Below are 6,763 nucleotides of genomic sequence, written 5' to 3'. Positions count from 1 at the left end.
TTGGAGATACAAAGGTTGGGGCAGCCTTGGCTGCAGTGACCATGAGATTGTGGAATTCAGTATTGGGCAAGAAGGAGGCAGGGCAGCAAGCAAGATAGTAAGTGTGAAATTGAGGAGAGCAAGCTTTAACCTCTTTAGAGGCTTTCTTGGAAGAATCTTATGGGAACAGGTCCTGTGGGGAAGAGGGGTCCAGGAGAGCTAGTTGATCTTGAGGATCACTTCTGCAAGGCTCAAGGATGATGCATCCCGGTGAGCAAGAAATTTCGCAAAGTAGGCAGGAGACGTGTGCATAAATAAAGAACTTGTGTCATTTCTCCAGTGTAAGTAGGAAATACACAGGAGATGGAGGCAGGATCAGGCCACTTGGAATGAATATAGAGAGGTGTCAGAGTGAGTAGAAATGAGGCAAGGAAGGCCAAGACACATCTGGATTAATGGAATGGGATCTATGGTAACAGAGGACAAGGAGAAGGCAGAATTGCTGAACACCTTCCTTGCATTAGAATTCACTGATAAGACCAGCCTTCAGCAATCTCTGACACAGGAGACCTGGGTAAAGGAGTTTTGTAAGAAAGACTCCCTTGGTCAGGGAGGAGTGGGTTAGAGAACACCTTGATGTCCACAAGCTCTGATGGGAAGCACCCACAAGTGCTGAGAGACCTGGTGAACACCATAAGTAGACCAACCACAATCATCTTTGAAAGGTTGTGGCAATCAGGGGAGGTGCCTGAGGACTAGAAGAAAACAAATGTCACCCCAGCCTTCAGAAGAGGCAAGAAGGAAGACCTAGGGAATTTATCTTACCTCAGTCCGTGGAAAGGTGGTGGAGCGCCTCACTCTGAAAGCCATCTCTGTCCTCATGGGTGACAAGTAGATTATCAGGAGTAGTCCTTGACCAGCCTGATTGTCTGTGATTCTGTTAAATATCTTAGATGACAGTGAGCAGCAAAATATTCACCAATTATTTAAAATTAAATTTAATTTAGTAAGATCTTTGCAGAAATCTGTTTAAGATGAAGCACAAGAGAACTCTTGAATGCTTGCCCCGTTTTGACATGTGTAATTTCGATATGTTAAAATACTTTGTGATAATTAGGACAACTATAGGATTATAAAATAAATTGTCGTTTTTGGTTGCAATAGTTTCTAATTCATTGCCATCATGTACTCACTTCTCCTTGTCTACTGGCTTGCTACGGAAGCAGACTGAGAGCTTTCTTCTTTGATTCTTGACAATTGATGGGTTGGCTTCCACTGTTGAGATAAAATTGACATTATGGTTGATGAAGTTTGTGAACTTCTTTGGAAAAATATTTGAAACCAAAATTTCTTTGTCTAACTTCATTCGTAGATCATTGTTTTGTTTGAACTTAGGCTTATTGAGTTGCAGATGATTCCTTTTTAAGGGGACAGAAGGCCCAATATACCAGTGTCTTTGTTTGAAAGACAGGTGTCTACTAAGAAAGGTAGGAGCCTTTCTTGAAATGGAAATTGTAAACCCCCTCCCTCCAAATTAGAATTTTGAAATTAAGGGGTTTTCAGGTAAAGATATGGGAATAGTAATAAATTCTTTACTAGGAAAAATTGAAGTAGAAATACAGTATTATAAAAAACAAATCTAAACACTGATAGAGTCAGAATACTCTGACTCATCAGAATACCTGTCCGTCAGGGTGTTGGTAGCAGTCCCATTAAATGGTGGTTGCAGTCCTGCAGTGACAGATGTGATTCAGTTGAAGCAGTGCTCCTGCAGAAGGTGCAGTTTCCCTCTGAAGGTCCAGTAGTGGTGTAGAAGGCTCTGGTTTTCCTCTGGAATCCAGTGGAAAAAGACCGCTTTGGTGTTCCAAATCTCAGTTTTTATCTAGGTAAGAAATGCTTGGCTCCTCCCCCTGGCTGGAGCATCTCCCATTGGGATGATGCAATTTTATCAGGCATGCAGTGGGACTCAATGGCCCATTAACAGAGGATAGTTCCCTGGAGGAAGGATGGGTTGTGGAAAACATAAAGATGACTGCCCCACCTGGTTTTAACAGATGGTGGTAGAATAGATACTTTTGGTTACATCCTGTATTGCAACCCAAGACATCCAGATCTGCTGCGTTCCTGGGACCTGGTTAGGGACGTCATCCAGAAACTTCTTAATCTGGAATGGTCCTGAGACTACTACTCATTACTGATTTTCCACATAGGGCATAATGGAGTGGGGCCACATAGTTCAGGGATGATTAAAAAGGACTTCAGGGCCTTGGAATGTTTGGTAAGGGAATCTGAGGCACAAGTTATGACTTCCTCTATACTTCCAGTTGAAGGCAGCAACACTGGAAGAAACACTGTTGCCTTCGTTGGGGGAGAAACGAAGGCAAGTGGCGACCTGGTTAGAGCGGGCCACGGCGAACACACACACACACTTACTATCCCAGTCGCCGGACAAATCACTCGCTACACTGATACAGTCGACGGTGAAATGCGTTTATTTCTCGGCAAACACGGGCTTAAGTAACTTCGATACAGCTGTGATTGGCTAACGCCATGGAGAGGGCGGGGCCTAACTCCTCGTGCATAACGATGTCTTCTGAGCGAACTTTCTAGCTCACCACATTTCCCCCCTCTCCATGACCGATTAAGCCTTCGCAGCTGTGCGAAACTGATGTTAGTAACAACTCGTGAAACATATTAGTAACAACACGTGAACTATTTTAAACGTCTAAATGCAATCGCAACTTGGTTATAACTTATCTAGGCTAAGAATGAAAAGGGAACCGAACATTAACACGGGTACAACAACTGCAACTAGTCCCACTAGGGTGAACACATGGGTGGTAAACAGGGCTGTTGGGTAAACAGGGGAATTGAACTGATTTCATTGCCGGAACGTTTGGCCGTGACGCTGGAACTTGTCTTCGAGTTCTTTGCTTGGCCGATGAAGCGGGTTTGGCAACAACAGGACACCGAAGCACGAAGATGGAACGCAAGGCTGATGAGATGGATCACGGCGGTGAACCTGTCAAAAGAAACTCAGAGATTTCGTTAGTTTCATTGGTTTTGTTAGACAGCACGGGCTTTATGGATTTTAATGGACACCACTTTATGACATCATCATTTTTTTTTTTTTACTGCAGCATACTCTCTACCCGTTACAACTAACTTCCATCGTTTCTTTAGCGCAGGAAGCTTCTGCTGTCTCCAGAGCAGTCACTGCTTCAGAGGTTAGCTCCAGTTCACTTGCTGTGGTGTCATCACTCACATTCTTTCTAGTCTCTGGCACTGTCTTAGCAGTGCATCCTCCACAGTAACACCCAGTTCAGCTGCTTTCTGAATTTCTTTCTCCGCCACCTTCCCATCCTCTTCAGAGATGCCCTCCGCTGCCTGGAACAGCTCCTCGGCGAGGGCGGCAATGCGGGACAGCGCCTCTTCCCTCAGCAGCTCCCGCAGCAGCGCTTCCACAGCCTCCACCCGCGGCCCCGCCATGGCCCCTCATGTTTGTCACTGCCCGTGCGTGACGCGGGTGGAAGCTCTTGGCCCCGCCCCTCGCCCTCAGGCTCGGTGCCATCTTGGGGCGCAGACGGGGATGGTCTTTTTAAAGTTTCGTCAGAGTCCGCTTTGTTAGAATTGTTTCGAAACTTGGAAACACTTTCATCATCTGGCGATAGCTTAGCGGTTACTTTAGAGGTCGAATTAGCGGACTGGGGCCGTGAGTAGTTGTCAGTTTCTAGCGGCGCGCTATTGCTGTTCGCAGTTTGAGTCGCGGCAGCGACTCCTACTTTAGGTGTGAATTTTAAACAGTCTCGGGCTGCCCGCCAAGTTTCTTGCTCTGTTAGCGCTCTCTCCAGAGCCTTCACAACTCCTCCCCAGCTCTCCAAACGTTTACCAGAGCTGGAGACAATCACGTTGTTAGCGCAGGCGTTAGTACACTCCCTCCAGCACCCTGAATGCAGGGTGTCTGTGGTACGGTCTATCGCCCTCAATTTCAACGACTGCATGATTACGTAATCAAAATTCCTTGATTTGCATTGGATGCCACATTGCCTATGCAATTGGGGAACTACCTTGCCAAGCGCATCCATTTCTTGGCGGTACGTGAGCGTCCTCACCGTCGGGGTCAGATCCAGCTGCCTCGACCGCCCACCTCCTCCAGCGCGAGTCCCGTCACCCGGATCGCCCTCAACCGCGTGTATCGGGGGCTATTCCCTCACCCGAACACCTGGGGGCGATCCCGGGTGTCGGCACCACTATGTTGCCTTCGTTGGGGGAGAAACGAAGGCAAGTGGCGACCTGGTTAGAGCGGGCCACGGCGAACACACACACACACTTACAATCCCAGTCGCCGGACAAATCACTCGCTACACTGATGCAGTCGACGGTGAAATGCGTTTATTTCTCGGCAAACACGGGCTTAAGTAACTTCGATACAGCTGTGATTGGCCAACGGCATGGAGAGGGCGGGGTCTAACGCCTTGTGCATAACGATGTCTTCTGAACGAACTTTCTAGCTCACCACATTACACATGGGCTGAGTTTATTACTACATGTCTCTGTGGCTGGTACGACCACCAAAATTTTGGGTTTTTTGACAATTGAATGGTCTATGCAGCACCAGGCATGCTTGTACCAGTAAGGACTCACCTTTCTCAGGGAGGAGAGTTGCTGCTTGGGAACCAGAGGGGCCCATTTCATTGACAGAGCTTTAAACTAGTTGTGATAGGGGAGGGGGACAATATCAGGTTTGTGCCTGGCAAGCTGTGGAATGAGAAGTGAAGGTTAGAAGGACAGCAGGCAAGAGGACCCTCTGCCAGTGACTCTGGAATGTGCTGGCCACACTAGAATGCGCTTGCAGTCTTATAGAGACAAGCCAGGGATTCCTAACGTTACAGAAACCAACAGAGAAACACCAGAGAATTATCTCAGTGGAATTAAGGGCTGTTCCTTTAGGAAGACAACATGGCTAGCAGGCCAGCTGAGGTGCTTTTACACCAGTGCATGCAGTGTGGGCAGCAGACAGGAGGAGTTGGAAACCACTCTGCTGACAGAAAGCTATGATCCTGTTGCCACTTCAGGACAAGGGGAATGGATTCAAACTATGTTTGTGTAGAAGCATTTCACATACACTCTTCAACCCTCCACATTCCCACTAGCACTGACACCCACATTAGGATTGATACTACATGGTGTAGAACTGTTTGTGTGCTGTGGTTCCATTCAGATTTGATCTACGTAATGAAAGTTAAAATATAGCATTTATTTTCTTTTACTTTACCAGTGGATGGCTGGCAGCCTGTCAGACTTGTTGAGTAATGCAGAGGTGGACTCATAAACAACAGCCTGAGGAAAAAGAGCTGCAACATGGAGAGACTGAAAAAGAAAGTGGGCTGGATTGAGCTGGGCTCAGTTTTTCTTAACACAGTTGTTGGACCAGCATCTGGATCTCAGTCAGCTCTACTCATTCCTAGACACCACAGGGGTAAAAAGCTTATCTGGTGAGAGAACCAGACAGACATTCCCTTCTTTTTTTTCTGAATACACGACTACATAAACTCCCAGTTCCTGTTGCCAACAGCTGATTCATCAGAGGAGTTGAAAATAGAACTTCTGCGGAGGTATTTTCTGGTTGGAGAAAGACAGTTAAAGCTGGAAACTGATGGATCTAGTTTTCTTATGCATCTAGGCTTAAGTATTTCATCACAGCCAAGTGTTTGGCAAAATATTGCAAAAAATATATTCATGCCTGTCATTTCCAGACTGCCTTTAAATAATATTTTGACATGGGTTATCCCTGTAAGTAGGTAAATATAAGCTACTTTGGGCTTATTCCTACTTTTCGCCTCCAACTATTCATATTTGTTATGATATATCAAACTCTGAGTTACCCAAGTGATTATTTTAAAGCATTATCAGGTACAGGTTATATACAGGATGAAGTAGTGTCTGTAATGTATAGGTTTTATCTAAACTATAATTCAAATTGTTTCCAGCACAGGTAGTCAATTAGCTTTGCTACATGATTCTATGTACATAATTCATTAATACTGGATCCCTTCTCTCTAAATGGAAATTTATAGAAAAAATTAGTCTATTTTTAGATGAAATGATAGCTGCTAGGGAGTGAAGAGTAGAATAGGTCAGTTTTTAAAATAGTGTTGTTTGAGTATGTGGTATCTAAACCCAAATGTCTAGTGCTGCTGATGAAAAATATTCATTCACACTTTTTGATAGTGACTTGTTTATAACTTGTTAAAATGATAGATCTTAGAATACTTTTTCTTTTTTTGAAGAGAGATTTTATAATTAAAAGTCACATAATAAAATCTTGATGGATTCTAGCTCTTTCTGCAAGCACAATTCTCAGTGAATTTAGTGAGAAATTCTGAAGAGTTATGTGTTTAGTGTTGAGAGAGAAGAATTCTGCCCAGATGTGGTTGTTATTAGGTTTGTGTTTTCTGGAGCTAAGCTTATACATTTTTACTTGCAATTCCCAATGTTCATGAGGGTAGAAAATGCTATTATGGTTTTTATTCTATGTACAGATATTATCTGACAGTTTCATTATGTTACTTCTGAAAATGAAATGCAGTTTACTTTGTGGGTTCTGGAGAAATACAGAAGACATTCACACTTTTTCATTACTGTATTTTTTGTCTTATGTATCTCTGAGGGCACACAGCTGAAGGGTTGGTTTCATGTGTCATGTTTACTTTGGTAACTTTCTCTTTATGTAACCTACTTAGAATCATATAATAGTTTGGGTTGAAAGGGATCTTAGAAGGTC

The sequence above is a fragment of the Catharus ustulatus genome, chromosome 2 (genome assembly GCF_009819885.2).
Source record: "Catharus ustulatus isolate bCatUst1 chromosome 2, bCatUst1.pri.v2, whole genome shotgun sequence".
NCBI classification, from domain to species: domain Eukaryota; kingdom Metazoa; phylum Chordata; class Aves; order Passeriformes; family Turdidae; genus Catharus; species Catharus ustulatus.
The sequence above is the reverse complement of the archived record's forward strand: the minus strand, read 5'-3'. Positions refer to the sequence as shown.